The following is a 15,381-nucleotide window of genomic DNA, read 5'->3' as shown; positions in this document are numbered from 1 at the left end:
CACCGAGTGAGAGACCCGGTAAGAGAACTATGTCGAAAACTGCAATCTTTCAAGTTGCTGAGCTACACCTTGCCCCTTTTACTAGGCCCGACACCAGGTTGAGCTTCAGCACTACAGGTAGGGGCTGACTATCTGGAAATCGGTGCTGTACTCACTGCTGAAAAGCAGTGATAGAAAGCAGGAAGCTCGTGGCAACGGGCTGACAGCTAGTTACTAGGCCTGCAGTCAAGGGGACTGTTAAGGAGTCAAACCAAACAAGAATGCCCCATTGGTGAGTCTGGTTAAGTCACTCGCTCCATCTAACGCAGTCACTAAAGGAGTTTTGTCAGAATCGAACCACGTACCACAGAAATGAATAGTCGATATAACTATTAATAGGTTGTTAATAGTTCACAGGCTTGATCCAGTGCTCTGATGACAGACAGACCAAAAAGAAGCTATGTGCTCCCCGTCGGGGAATCGAACCCCGGTCTCCCGCGTGACAGGCGGGGATACTCACCACTATACTAACGAGGAAGCCACTTGCACTCGACCCCGTCCGACGGCAGACAAGTCCATAGGGTTAACACACTTAAGGTTACTGCCATCATTTTCTCTACTGGTACTTCAAATGGTATTTTGAAACGAGCAGCCTTAAACTACATAGCTCATTTTCCTTTGAATGAATAAAGTGGGGCAATCTGTGAGCGAATTAATTATTCGTAGTTACATGTGGGGAAGAGTTGTCGCACTTGAAGCTCACCCTCGACGCTGGACTGAAAGTGAGCTATCAGCCAAAAGAGGGGGAAACAAATGTTTTGAATTCGGGGAGTCTCTCGGCCTTCAACTGAATGAACGAATGTTCTAACTGAAGGGAGTTTCTTGTCTCTGAAGCTGCTCCCTCCGTGTCTTAAGTGCTTCTGATACTCAGGAAGTGGCCGAGAAGAATGTAACATTGAGTTCTAGGACGTGTGACGTCAGGATGCAAACTGCTGACCACGTGAGATGCCGGCCAAAGAGGAAGACGTAAGAAAGACTAGATCAGAACGGATGGCAATCTATATGAAAGACATAAGAAGCACCTTGTCTTGACAAGGAAGAGATGCCACCCACCAGGACGTGACTGATACTAGGAAAACTACAGGCACATAGCTGACATAAAAGGGAGGGTGAAAAAAAATCAGAAACCCCAAACAACTCAGGATGGGGCTGTGGTTGCTGGACCTCCTTTGATAAGACAAGAGGAGTTTATTAATATTACAGCGACCGCACAACTCAGCTGCGTTCCGAAAATGAAGGAGTGTGATGACATCTGTGCTGAGAAACGACACCGTCCGTTTCCAAATCCAGCTCGTGACAAAGAAAGAATGGCAAGTGGGAAAAAATACATGGTAAACCATGGCATTCTGGTCATGCTAATGAGCTGGTAAAACAAGTTTGGATTTCCGTGGTTACTCCTTTCAGTTTGTCGAATAAACAGATTGCCCCTTCTGCTCAGGTATCACATCTGTGCAGCGGTGGATCTCTTTTTAATTAGAGAACTGACAAAAAAGGCTATATAATGAAATGTCACCCATCACCTGATTAGCATACCCATAAAGCCATGCTTTAGCTCGGGGTCACTCTCTGAAACTTTTCCTCGGGCTGTCTTAGAATTTTAAAATCCAGGTTTCTTACGCATGTCAGCCTGCCCACTTATGGTGTTTTGTCCTGCAGTACTTCATCCTTTGTCCCCACGACTCTACTGGAGGGGATGCTCTACATCAGGCCATCTTGCCAGAAGTATATCTGTTCCCAGTGAGGGCGAGCCAGTGCGGACAGCCCCTGTCAGCCACTTTCTTGAGCTATTGTCCCTCCTGCCCATCCGTTCATGCCACTTTCAGTTTCTGCTCTCACGCCTCTTTCTTTTTTTTTCTTTTCTCCCTCAGATATGTTTTCATTTTCCATTAAGATAGCATTTACACAGTATTTCTAACTATCATTTCTAACAACCGTATACCATATTTACAACAGCTCGACTTTCAGTTGCATACGCTGTGTGTTGTTAAATATCGAATTAACAGATCAGTTATCAGAGATATAATATTGATTATCGCAGAGTGTCCAACAAAGATAGACCTTTCTTCTGAGGATTATTTACCAACGGCCTGGGATAGATTCGTAGTTCTTTGATTTTTATTTCCATCCATGCAGTTGTCTTCGCTCTTTCCTTCTTTTCTAATGTGGCCTCGCGACTCCTTACCGGCTAAGACAACACTGCTACAAGGCAAGTCAGAGTGTAGCGGGGCATGTCAAGCCTGGGGTGCTCACAGCACCATTGCACGCCAGCTATACTGGCTTAGCTGATGTCCTGTGCCACCTGAGATATAGTCAACTCTCAAAGAAAGCAAGCACCTGCACGCTCTACTGGCACTTCTACTTTAACTGCATTTGCTCCTTCTCTGCCTTACATGTTCCTTTCCAATCAATACCCAGCACATCTTCTCACCTGCTGCGTGCCATATTTTACCCACCAAAAGGTGACAGCCATCTATGGCTGCATTAACTCACTCAATCTCTGCAAACCCAACCTGCTGGAAAACCCAAACTGCGCACCCGCAATACTCTGCAAAGTGTCAGTGCACAATTCTACCGTGTTGCAGTCTGTGCGCAGTTTGCAAAATGATGCGTTAGTCTTACCGTAATACCTCTTCACTTGTTTTTATGGAGACATAATATACAAGGCTCATCAGACATTTTTCCCATTGTATTAACACAAAGCTTATTCATAATATCTCCAAGGGGATGACGGTATTTTACACCGGTTAAATCTCTGGCGTTTGAGTTTGTAGTGCGACGGAGAGGTTTCCCCTTTTTGCTGTACTTCTGCAGATGGTGGTCCTATGTCTCTGTGGCGCAATCGGTTAGCTGCTCGCTGTTAACCGAAAGGTTGGTGGTTCAAGCCCACCCAGGGACGCTGCTTCTTGCTACTGCAGAGACCTCAGGTGCTGACCCGTTAATAAAACTGATCTTCCAGGCCGTACTTACTTTGGGGTACTGAGGAAACCGGGTCAGGCTCCCTAGCGATCGACCTGCCAGAGGCCTTGTGGCCACCTACCAACCTGTAAAGATGTTACTAAAAGAGCTGCGGTTTTATTTTAAAATACTTAGCATCTGTGCATTTAAACACATTTCAAACGTAATCTAAAAAACGTTGGCAATTGTTTCTGTGCCCTTGCAATCCGTACGACAACTGATATACTGTCGCACAGCAGAGCAGGATTTTCTCAACTGAAGCAGTTTTATCTGAAGCAATCAAGAGCACATTTAAAGGTATCTCAAACCAAGGATGGGGTTACTGGAATCGAATCTGTTACGCTTCATCACGCCTACCCCAATTCTCTTATCTTGCACTAGCATAATGGTTCCACTGGGGATCGAACCCAGGACCTTCTGCGTGTTAAGCAGACGTGATAACCACTACACTACAGAACCTGCTGGCTCGCCTCCTCTCCTAGACATCTCACTCTGTCTCTAGTTAGCTAGCCAGCCAGCTAGCTAGCTAGCTGTCTGTCTACGATACGCATATATAGCTATTGCTATAGATGGAGAGGCAGATAGGTAGATACGCTTATATGTGTGCACACACATGCACGCACGCACACGCTGCGGGTATGCGCTGGTCTACTGACTCTTTGCAGCCATGATTTCCTCGACTCAAACTTATGCGACAAATAGCTCAAGTTAGTTTCCACGTGTTAGAAGTGTAGCACGCTGCAAGTAAATAAACAGAACGCATGATATTTGCAGTAATTAATGAATATATTTAAAGTGTGCTGAACAGTGTGAGCAACTTATTTAGCGAGGTCACCGAAAGTGAGAGACCCGTAAGAGAACTATGTCGAAAACTGCAATCTTTCAAGTTGCTGAGCTACACCTTGCCCCTTATACTAGGCCCGACACCAGGTTGAGCTTCAGCACTACAGGTAGGGGCTGACCATCTGGAAATCGGTGCTGTACTCACTGCTGAAAAGCAGTGATAGAAAGCAGGAAGCTCGTGGCAACGGGCTGACAGCTAGTTACTAGGCCTGCAGTCAAGGGGACTGTTAAGGAGTCAAACCAAACAAGAATGCCCCATTGGTGAGTCTGGTTAAGTCACTCACTCCATCTAACGCAGTCACTAAATGAGTTTTGTCAGAATCGAACCACGTACCACAGAAATGAATAGTCGATATAACTATTAATAGGTTGTTAATAGTACACAGGCATGATCCAGTGCTCTGATGACAGACAGACCAAAAAGAAGCTATGTGCTCCCCGTCGGGGAATCGAACCCCGGTCTCCCGCGTGACAGGCGGGGATACTCACCACTATACTAACGAGGAAGCCACTTGCACTCGACCCTGTCCGACGGCAGACAAGTCCATAGGGTTAACACACTTAAGGTTACTGCCATCATTTTCTCTACTGTACTTCAAATGGTATTTTGAAATGAGCAGCCTTAAACTACATAGCTCATTTTCCTTTGAATGAATAAAGTGGGGCAATCTGTGAGCGAATTAATTATTCGTAGTTACATGTGGGGAAGAGTTGTCGCACTTGAAGCTCACCCTCGACGCTGGACTGAAAGTGAGCTATCAGCCAAAAGAGGGGGAAACAAATGTTTTGAATTCGGGGAGTCTCTCGGCCTTCAACTGAATGAACGAATGTTCTAACTGAAGGGAGTTTCTTGTCTCTGAAGCTGCTCCCTCCGTGTCTTAAGTGCTTCTGATACTCAGGAAGTGGCCGAGAAGAATGTAACATTGAGTTCTAGGACGTGTGACGTCAGGATGCAAACTGCTGACCACGTGAGATGCCGACCAAAGAGGAAGACGTAAGAAAGACTAGATCACAACGGATGGCAATCTATATGAAAGACATAAGAAGCACCTTGTCTTGACAAGGAAGAGATGCCACCCACCAGGACGTGACTGATACTAGGAAAACTACAGGCACATAGCTGACATAAAAGGGAGGGTGAGAAAAAATCAGAAACCCCAAACAACTCGGGGGGGGGGCTGCAGTTGCTGGACCTCCTTTGATAAGACAAGAGGAGTTTATTAAGATTACAGCGACCGCAAAACTGAGCTACGTTTCGAAAATGAAGGAGTGTGATGACATCTGTGCTGAGAAACGACACCGTCCGTTTCCAAATCCAGCTCGTGACAAAGAAGGAATCGCAAGTGGGAAAAAATACATGGTAAACCATGGCATTCTGGTCATGCTAATGAGCTGGTAAAACAAGTTTGGATTTCCGTGGTTACTCCTTTCAGTTTGTCGAATAAACAGATTGCCCCTTCTGCTCAGGTATCACATCTGTGCAGCGGTGGATCTCTTTTTAATTAGAGAACTGACAAAAAAGGCTATAAAAATGAAATGTCACCCATCACCTGATTAGCATACCCATAAAGCCATGCTTTAGCTCGGGGTCACTCTCTGAAACTTTTCCTCGGGCTGTCTTAGAATTTTAAAATCCAGGTTTCTTACGCATGTCAGCCTGCCCACTTATGGTGTTTTGTCCTGCAGTACTTCATCCTTTGTCCCCACGACTCTACTGGAGGGGATGCTCTACATCAGGCCATCTTGCCAGAAGTATATCTGTTCCCAGTGAGGGCGAGCCAGTGCGGACAGCCCCTGTCAGCCACTTTCTTGAGCTATTGTCTCTCCTGCCCATCCGTTCATGCCACTTTTAGTTTCTGCTCTCACGCCTCTTTTTTGTCTCTTGTCCCTCAGATATCTTTTCATTTTCCATTAAGATAGCATTTACACAGTATTTTTAAGTATCATTTCTAACAACTATATACCATATTTACAACAGCTCCACTTTCAGTTGTATACGCTGTATGTTGTTAAATATAGAATTAACAGATCAGTTATCAGAGATATAATAGTGATTATCGCAGAGTGTCCAACAAAGATAGACCTTTCTTCTGAGGATTATTTACCAACGGCCTGGGATAGATTCGTAGTTCTTTCATTTTTATTTCCATCCATGCAGTTGTCTTCGGTCTTTCCTTCTTTTCTAATGTGGCTTCGCGACTCCTTACCGGCTAAGACAACACTGCTACAAGGCAAGTCAGAGTGTAGCGGGGCATGTCAAGCCTGGGGTGCTCACAGCACCATTGCACGCCAGCTATACTGGCTTAGCTGATGTCCTGTGCCACCTGAGATATAGTCAACTCTCGAAGAAAGCAAGCACCTGCACGCTCTACTGGCACTTCTACTTTAACTGCATTTGCTCCTTCTCTGCCTTACATGTTCCTTTCCAATCAATACCCAGCACATCTTCTCACCTGCTGCGTGCCATATTTTACCCACCAAAAGGTGACAGCCATCTATGGCTGCATTAACTCACTCAATCTCTGCAAACCCAACCTGCTGGAAAACCCAAACTGCGCACCCGCAATACTCTGCAAAGTGTCAGTGCACAATTCTACCGTGTTGCAGTCTGTGCGCAGTTTGCAAAATGATGCGTTAGTCTTACCGTAATACCTCTTCACTTGTTTTTATGGAGACATAATATACAAGGCTCATCAGACATTTTTCCCATTGTATTAACACAAAGCTTATTCATAATATCTCCAAGGGGATGACGGTATTTTACACCGGTTAAATCTCTGGCGTTTGAGTTTGTAGTGCGACGGAGAGGTTTCCCCTTTTTGCTGTACTTCTGCAGATGGTGGTCCTATGTCTCTGTGGCGCAATCGGTTAGCTGCTCGCTGTTAACCGAAAGGTTGGTGGTTCAAGCCCACCCAGGGACGCTGCTTCTTGCTACTGCAGAGACCTCAGGTGCTGACCCGTTAATAAAACTGATCTTCCAGGCCGTACTTACTTTGGGGCACTGAGGAAACCGGGTCAGGCTCCCTAGCGATCGACCTGCCAGAGGCCTTGTGGCCACCTACCAACCTGTAAAGATGTTACTAAAAGAGCTGCGGTTTTATTTTAAAATACTTAGCATCTGTGCATTTAAACACATTTCGAACGTAATCTAAAAAACGGTGGCAATTGTTTCTGTGCCCTTGCAATCCGTACGACAACTGATATACTGTCGCACAGCAGAGCAGGATTTTCTCAACTGAAGCAGTTTTATCTGAAGCAATCAAGAGCACATTTAAAGGTATCTCAAACCAAGGATGGGGTTACTGGAATCGAATCTGTTACGCTTCATCACGCCTACCCCAATTCTCTTATCTTGCACTAGCATAATGGTTCCACTGGGGATCGAACCCAGGACCTTCTGCGTGTTAAGCAGACGTGATAACCACTACACTACAGAACCTGCTGGCTCGCCTCCTCTCCTAGACATCTCACTCTGTCTCTAGCTAGCTAGCCAGCCAGCTAGCTAGCTAGCTGTCTGTCTACGTATACGTACATATAGCTATTGCTATAGATGGAGAGGCAGCTAGGTAGATACGTTTATATGTGTGCACACACACACATGCACGCACGCACACGCGTGGGTATGCGCTGGTCTACTGACTCTTTGCAGCCATGATTTCCTCGACTCAAACTTATGCGACAAATAGCTCAAGTTAGTTTCCACGTGTTAGAAGTGTAGCACGCCAATAAATAAACAGAACGCACGATATTTGCAGTAATTAATGAATATATTTAAAGTGTGCTGAACAGTGTGAGCAACTTATTTAGCGAGGTCACCGAGTGAGAGACCCGGTAAGAGAACTATGTCGAAAACTGCAATCTTTCAAGTTGCTGAGCTACACCTTGCCCCTTATACTAGGCCCGACACCAGGTTGAGCTTCAGCACTACAGGTAGGGGCTGACCATCTGGAAATCAGGTGCTGTACTCACTGCTGAAAAGCAGTGATAGAAAGCAGGAAGCTCGTGGCAACGGGCTGACAGCTAGTTACTAGGCCTGCAGTCAAGGGGACTGTTAAGGAGTCAAACCAAACAAGAATGCCCCATTGGTGAGTCTGGTTAAGTCACTCACTCCATCTAACGCAGTCACTAAATGAGTTTTGTCAGAATCGAACCACGTACTACAGAAATGAATAGTCGATATAACTATTAATAGGTTGTTAATAGTTCACAGGCATGATCCAGTGCTCTGATGACAGACAGACCAAAAAGAAGCTATGTGCTCCCTGTCGGGGAATCGAACCCCGGTCTCCCGCGTGACAGGCGCGGATACTCACCACTATACTAACGAGGAAGCCACTTGCACTCGACCCCGTCCGACGGCAGACAAGTCCATAGGGTTAACACACTTAAGGTTACTGCCATCATTTTCTACTGTACTTCAAATGGTATTTTGAAATGAGCAGCCTTAAACTACATAGCTCATTTTCCTTTGAATGAATAAAGTGGGGCAATCTGTGAGCGAATTAATTATTCGTAGTTACATGTGGGGAAGAGTTGTCGCACTTGAAGCTCACCCTCGACGCTGGACTGAAAGTGAGCTATCAGCCAAAAGAGGGGGAAACAAATGTTTTGAATTCAGGGAGTCTCGGCCTTCAACTGAATGAACGAATGTTCTAACTGAAGGGAGTTTCTTGTCTCTGAAGCTGCTCCCTCCGTGTCTTAAGTGCTTCTGATACTCAGGAAGTGGCCGAGAAGAATGTAACATTGAGTTCTAGGACGTGTGACGCCAGGATGCAAACTGCTGACCACGTGAGATGCCGGCCAAAGAGGAAGACGTAAGAAAGACTAGATCAGAACGGATGGCAATCTATATGAAAGACATAAGAAGCACCTTGTCTTGACAAGGAAGAGATGCCACCCACCAGGACGTGACTGATACTAGGAAAACTACAGGCACATAGCTGACATAAAAGGGAGGGTGAAAAAAAATCAGAAACCCCAAACAACTCAGGATGGGGCTGCAGTTGCTGGACCTCCTTTGATAAGACAAGAGGAGTTTATTAAGATTACAGCGACCGCAAAACTGAGCTACGTTTCGAAAATGAAGGAGTGTGATGACATCTGTGCTGAGAAACGACACCGTCCGTTTCCAAATCCAGCTCGTGACAAAGAAGGAATCGCAAGTGGGAAAAAATACATGGTAAACCATGGCATTCTGGTCATGCTAATGAGCTGGTAAAACAAGTTTGATTTCCGTGGTTACTCCTTTCAGTTTGTCGAATAAACAGATTGCCCCTTCTGCTCAGGTATCACATCTGTGCAGCGGTGGATCTCTTTTTAATTAGAGAACTGACAAAAAAGGCTATAAAAATGAAATGTCACCCATCACCTGATTAGCATACCCATAAAGCCATGCTTTAGCTCGGGGTCACTCTCTGAAACTTTTGCTCGGGCTGTCTTAGAATTTTAAAATCCAGGTTTCTTACGCATGTCAGCCTGCCCACTTATGGTGTTTTGTCCTGCAGTACTTCATCCTTTGTCCCCACGACTCTACTGGAGGGGATGCTCTACATCAGGCCATCTTGCCAGAAGTATATCTGTTCCCAGTGAGGGCGAGCCAGTGCGGACAGCCCCTGTCAGACACTTTCTTGAGCTATTGTCTCTCCTGCCCATCCGTTCATGCCACTTTCAGTTTCTGCTCTCACGCCTCTTTTTTTTCTTTTCTCCCTCAGATATGTTTTCATTTTCCATTAAGATAGCATTTACACAGTATTTCTAACTATCATTTCTAACAACCGTATACCATATTTACAACAGCTCGACTTTCAGTTGCATACGCTGTATGTTGTTAAATATAGAATTAACAGATCAGTTATCAGAGATATAATATTGATTATCGCAGAGTGTCCAACAAAGATAGACCTTTCTTCTGAGGATTATTTACCAACGGCCTGGGATAGATTCGTAGTTCTTTCATTTTTATTTCCATCCATGCAGTTGTCTTCGGTCTTTCCTTCTTTTCTAATGTGGCTTCGCGACTCCTTACCGGCTAAGACAACACTGCTACAAGGCAAGTCAGAGTGTAGCGGGGCATGTCAAGCCTGGGGTGCTCACAGCACCATTGCACGCCAGCTATACTGGCTTAGCTGATGTCCTGTGCCACCTGAGATATAGTCAACTCTCGAAGAAAGCAAGCACCTGCACGCTCTACTGGCACTTCTACTTTAACTGCATTTGCTCCTTCTCTGCCTTACATGTTCCTTTCCAATCAATACCCAGCACATCTTCTCACCTGCTGCGTGCCATATTTTACCCACCAAAAGGTGACAGCCATCTATGGCTGCATTAACTCACTCAATCTCTGCAAACCCAACCTGCTGGAAAACCCAAACTGCGCACCCGCAATACTCTGCAAAGTGTCAGTGCACAATTCTACCGTGTTGCAGTCTGTGCGCAGTTTGCAAAATGATGCGTTAGTCTTACCGTAATACCTCTTCACTTGTTTTTGTGGAGACATAATATACAAGGCTCATCAGACATTTTTCCCATTGTATTAACACAAAGCTTATTCATAATATCTCCAAGGGGATGACGGTATTTTACACCGGTTAAATCTCTGGCGTTTGAGTTTGTAGTGCGACGGAGAGGTTTCCCCTTTTTGCTGTACTTCTGCAGATGGTGGTCCTATGTCTCTGTGGCGCAATCGGTTAGCTGCTTGCCCTGTTAACCGAAAGGTTGGTGGTTCAAGCCCACCCAGGGACGCTGCTTCTTGCTACTGCAGAGACCTCAGGTGCTGACCCGTTAATAAAACTGATCTTCCAGGCCGTACTTACTTTGGGGTACTGAGGAAACCGGGTCAGGCTCCCTAGCGATCGACCTGCCAGAGGCCTTGTGGCCACCTACCAACCTGTAAAGATGTTACTAAAAGAGCTGCGGTTTTATTTTAAAATACTTAGCATCTGTGCATTTAAACACATTTCGAACGTAATCTAAAAAACGGTGGCAATTGTTTCTGTGCCCTTGCAATCCGTACGACAACTGATATACTGTCGCACAGCAGAGCAGGATTTTCTCAACTGAAGCAGTTTTATCTGAAGCAATCAAGAGCACATTTAAAGGTATCTCAAACCAAGGATGGGGTTACTGGAATCGAATCTGTTACGCTTCATCACGCCTACCCCAATTCTCTTATCTTGCACTAGCATAATGGTTCCACTGGGGATCGAACCCAGGACCTTCTGCGTGTTAAGCAGACGTGATAACCACTACACTACAGAACCTGCTGGCTCGCCTCCTCTCCTAGACATCTCACTCTGTCTCTAGCTAGCTAGCCAGCCAGCTAGCTAGCTAGCTGTCTGTCTACGATACGCATATATAGCTATTGCTATAGATGGAGAGGCAGATAGGTAGATACGCTTATATGTGTGCACACACATGCACGCACGCACACGCTGCGGTATGCGCTGGTCTACTGACTCTTTGCAGCCATGATTTCCTCGACTCAAACTTATGCGACAAATAGCTCAAGTTAGTTTCCACGTGTTAGAAGTGTAGCACGCCATAAATAAACAGAACGCATGATATTTGCAGTAATTAATGAATATATTTAAAGTGTGCTGAACAGTGTGAGCAACTTATTTAGCGAGGTCACCGAAAGTGAGAGACCCGTAAGAGAACTATGTCGAAAACTGCAATCTTTCAAGTTGCTGAGCTACACCTTGCCCCTTATACTAGGCCCGACACCAGGTTGAGCTTCAGCACTACAGGTAGGGGCTGACCATCTGGAAATCAGTGCTGTACTCACTGCTGAAAAGCAGTGATAGAAAGCAGGAAGCTCGTGGCAACGGGCTGACAGCTAGTTACTAGGCCTGCAGTCAAGGGGACTGTTAAGGAGTCAAATCAAACAAGAATGCCCCATTGGTGAGTCTGGTTAAGTCACTCACTCCATCTAACGCAGTCACTAAATGAGTTTTGTCAGAATCGAACCACGTACCACAGAAATGAATAATCGATATAACTATTAATAGGTTGTTAATAGTACACAGGCATGATCCAGTGCTCTGATGACAGACAGACCAAAAAAAAGCTATGTGCTCCCCGTCGGGGAATCGAACCCCGGTCTCCCGCGTGACAGGCGGGGATACTCACCACTATACTAACGAGGAAGCCGCTTGCACTCGACCCTGTCCGACGGCAGACAAGTCCATAGGGTTAACACACTTAAGGTTACTGCCATCATTTTCTCTACTGTACTTCAAATGGTATTTTGAAATGAGCAGCCTTAAACTACATAGCTCATTTTCCTTTGAATGAATAAAGTGGGGCAATCTGTGAGCGAATTAATTATTCGTAGTTACATGTGGGGAAGAGTTGTCGCACTTGAAGCTCACCCTCGACGCTGGACTGAAAGTGAGCTATCAGCCAAAAGAGGGGGAAACAAATGTTTTGAATTCGGGGAGTCTCTCGGCCTTCAACTGAATGAACGAATGTTCTAACTGAAGGGAGTTTCTTGTCTCTGAAGCTGCTCCCTCCGTGTCTTAAGTGCTTCTGATACTCACGAAGTGGCCGAGAAGAATGTAACATTGAGTTCTAGGACGTGTGACGTCAGGATGCAAACTGCTGACCACGTGAGATGCCGGCCAAAGAGGAAGACGTAAGAAAGACTAGATGAGAAAGGATGGCAATCTATATGAAAGACATAAGAAGCACCTTGTCTTGACAAGGAAGAGATGCCACCCACCAGGACGTGACTGATACTAGGAAAACTACAGGCACATAGCTGTCATAAAAGGGAGGGTGAAAAAAAATCAGAAACCCCAAACAACTCAGGGTGGGGGGGGGGGGCTGCAGTTGCTGGACCTCCTTTGATAAGACAAGAGGAGTTTATTAAGATTACAGCGACCGCAAAACTGAGCTACGTTTCGAAAATGAAGGAGTGTGATGACATCTGTGCTGAGAAACGACACCGTCCGTTTCCAAATCCAGCTCGTGACAAAGAAGGAATCGCAAGTGGGAAAAAATACATGGTAAACCATGGCATTCTGGTCATGCTAATGAGCTGGTAAAACAAGTTTGGATTTCCGTGGTTACTCCTTTCAGTTTGTCGAATAAACAGATTGCCCCTTCTGCTCAGGTATCACATCTGTGCAGCGGTGGATCTCTTTTTAATTAGAGAACTGACAAAAAAGGCTATAAAAATGAAATGTCACCCATCACCTGATTAGCATACCCATAAAGCCATGCTTTAGCTCGGGGTCACTCTCTGAAACTTTTGCTCGGGCTGTCTTAGAATTTTAAAATCCAGGTTTCTTACGCATGTCAGCCTGCCCACTTATGGTGTTTTGTCCTGCAGTACTTCATCCTTTGTCCCCACGACTCTACTGGAGGGGATGCTCTACATCAGGCGATCTTGCCCGAAGTATATCTGTTCCCAGTGAGGGCGAGCCAGTGCGGACAGCCCCTGTCAGCCACTTTCTTGAGCTATTGTCTCTCCTGCCCATCCGTTCATGCCACTTTCAGTTTCTGCTCTCACGCCTCTTTCTTTTTTTTTCTTTTCTCCCTCAGATATGTTTTCATTTTCCATTAAGATAGCATTTACACAGTATTTCTAACTATCATTTCTAACAACCGTATACCATATTTACAACAGCTCGACTTTCAGTTGTATACGCTGTATGTTGTTAAATATAGAATTAACAGATCTGTTATCAGAGATATAATATTGATTATCGCAGAGTGTCCAACAAAGATAGACCTTTCTTCTGAGGATTATTTACCAACGGCCTGGGATAGATTCGTAGTTCTTTCATTTTTATTTCCATCCATGCAGTTGTCTTCGGTCTTTCCTTCTTTTCTAATGTGGCTTCGCGACTCCTTACCGGCTAAGACAACACTGCTACAGGGCAAGTCAGAGTGTAGCGGGGCATGTCAAGCCTGGGGTGCTCACAGCACCATTGCACGCCAGCTATACTGGCTTAGCTGATGTCCTGTGCCACCTGAGATATAGTCAACTCTCCAAGAAAGCAAGCACCTGCACGCTCTACTGGCACTTCTACTTTAACTGCATTTGCTCCTTCTCTGCCTTACATGTTCCTTTCCAATCAATACCCAGCACATCTTCTCACCTGCTGCGTGCCATATTTTACCCACCAAAGGTGACAGCCATCTATGGCTGCATTAACTCACTCAATCTCTGCAAACCCAACCTGCTGGAAAACCCAAACTGCGCACCCGCAATACTCTGCAAAGTGTCAGTGCACAATTCTACCGTGTTGCAGTCTGTGCGCAGTTTGCAAAATGATGCGTTAGTCTTACCGTAATACCTCTTCACTTGTTTTTGTGGAGACATAATATACAAGGCTCATCAGACATTTTTCCCATTGTATTAACACAAAGCTTATTCATAATATCTCCAAGGGGATGACGGTATTTTACACCGTTAAATCTCTGGCGTTTGAGTTTGTAGTGCGACGGAGAGGTTTCCCCTTTTTGCTGTACTTCTGCAGATGGTGGTCCTATGTCTCTGTGGCGCAATCGGTTAGCGTGTTCGGCTGTTAACCGAAAGGTTGGTGGTTCAAGCCCACCCAGGGACGCTGCTTCTTGCTACTGCAGAGACCTCAGGTGCTGACCCGTTAATAAAACTGATCTTCCAGGCCGTACTTACTTTGGGGTACTGAGGAAACCGGGTCAGGCTCCCTAGCGATCGACCTGCCAGAGGCCTTGTGGCCACCTACCAACCTGTAAAGATGTTACTAAAAGAGCTGCGGTTTTATTTTAAAATACTTAGCATCTGTGCATTTAAACACATTTCAAACGTAATCTAAAAAACGTTGGCAATTGTTTCTGTGCCCTTGCAATCCGTACGACAACTGATATACTGTCGCACAGCAGAGCAGGATTTTCTCAACTGAAGCAGTTTTATCTGAAGCAATCAAGAGCACATTTAAAGGTATCTCAAACCAAGGATGGGGTTACTGGAATCGAATCTGTTACGCTTCATCACGCCTACCCCAATTCTCTTATCTTGCACTAGCATAATGGTTCCACTGGGGATCGAACCCAGGACCTTCTGCGTGTTAAGCAGACGTGATAACCACTACACTACAGAACCTGCTGGCTCGCCTCCTCTCCTAGACATCTCACTCTGTCTCTAGCTAGCTAGCCAGCCAGCTAGCTAGCTAGCTGTCTGTCTACGTATACGTACATATAGCTATTGCTATAGATGGAGAGGCAGATAGGTAGATACGTTTATATGTGTGCACACACACGCACGCACACGCGTGGGTATGCGCTGGTCTACTGACTCTTTGCAGCCATGATTTCCTCGACTCAAACTTATGCGACAAATAGCTCGAAGTTAGTTTCCACGTGTTAGAAGTGTAGCACGCTGCGAAATAAACAGAACGCATGATATTTGCAGTAATTAATGAATATATTTAAAGTGTGCTGAACAGTGTGAGCAACTTATTTAGCGAGGTCACCGAGTGAGAGACCCGGTAAGAGAACTATGTCGAAAACTGCAATCTTTCAAGTTGCTGAGCTACACCTTGCCCCTTATACTAGGCC

General features: G+C 45.5%; 8 non-coding genes across 8 annotated transcripts; 1 reads left to right on the top strand and 7 right to left on the bottom strand.

The window, feature by feature from the left end:
- Positions 1–444: 444 nt before the first annotated feature.
- On the bottom strand, positions 445–516 carry TRNAD-GUC. Its single transcript has one exon. It is a non-coding gene; the product is annotated as a tRNA-Asp (tRNA).
- Positions 517–3,380: 2,864 nt separating this feature from the next.
- TRNAV-AAC lies at positions 3,381–3,453 on the bottom strand. The gene has a single exon. It is a non-coding gene; the product is annotated as a tRNA-Val (tRNA).
- An 818-nt stretch (positions 3,454–4,271) lies between these two features.
- Positions 4,272–4,343, bottom strand: TRNAD-GUC. The gene has a single exon. It is a non-coding gene; the product is annotated as a tRNA-Asp (tRNA).
- A 2,860-nt stretch (positions 4,344–7,203) lies between these two features.
- TRNAV-AAC lies at positions 7,204–7,276 on the bottom strand. Its single transcript has one exon. It is a non-coding gene; the product is annotated as a tRNA-Val (tRNA).
- A 3,747-nt stretch (positions 7,277–11,023) lies between these two features.
- TRNAV-AAC lies at positions 11,024–11,096 on the bottom strand. The gene has a single exon. It is a non-coding gene; the product is annotated as a tRNA-Val (tRNA).
- Positions 11,097–11,909: 813 nt separating this feature from the next.
- Positions 11,910–11,981, bottom strand: TRNAD-GUC. Its single transcript has one exon. It is a non-coding gene; the product is annotated as a tRNA-Asp (tRNA).
- Positions 11,982–14,334: 2,353 nt separating this feature from the next.
- On the top strand, positions 14,335–14,408 carry TRNAN-GUU. Its single transcript has one exon. It is a non-coding gene; the product is annotated as a tRNA-Asn (tRNA).
- Positions 14,409–14,853: 445 nt separating this feature from the next.
- TRNAV-AAC lies at positions 14,854–14,926 on the bottom strand. Its single transcript has one exon. It is a non-coding gene; the product is annotated as a tRNA-Val (tRNA).
- Positions 14,927–15,381: the final 455 nt, after the last annotated feature.

This window comes from Protopterus annectens, chromosome 2.part1 (genome assembly GCF_019279795.1).
Source record: "Protopterus annectens isolate FY-2018-M chromosome 2.part1, PAN1.0, whole genome shotgun sequence".
Taxonomy (NCBI): domain Eukaryota; kingdom Metazoa; phylum Chordata; order Ceratodontiformes; family Protopteridae; genus Protopterus; species Protopterus annectens.
The sequence above is the reverse complement of the archived record's forward strand: the minus strand, read 5'-3'. Positions and strand labels throughout refer to the sequence as shown.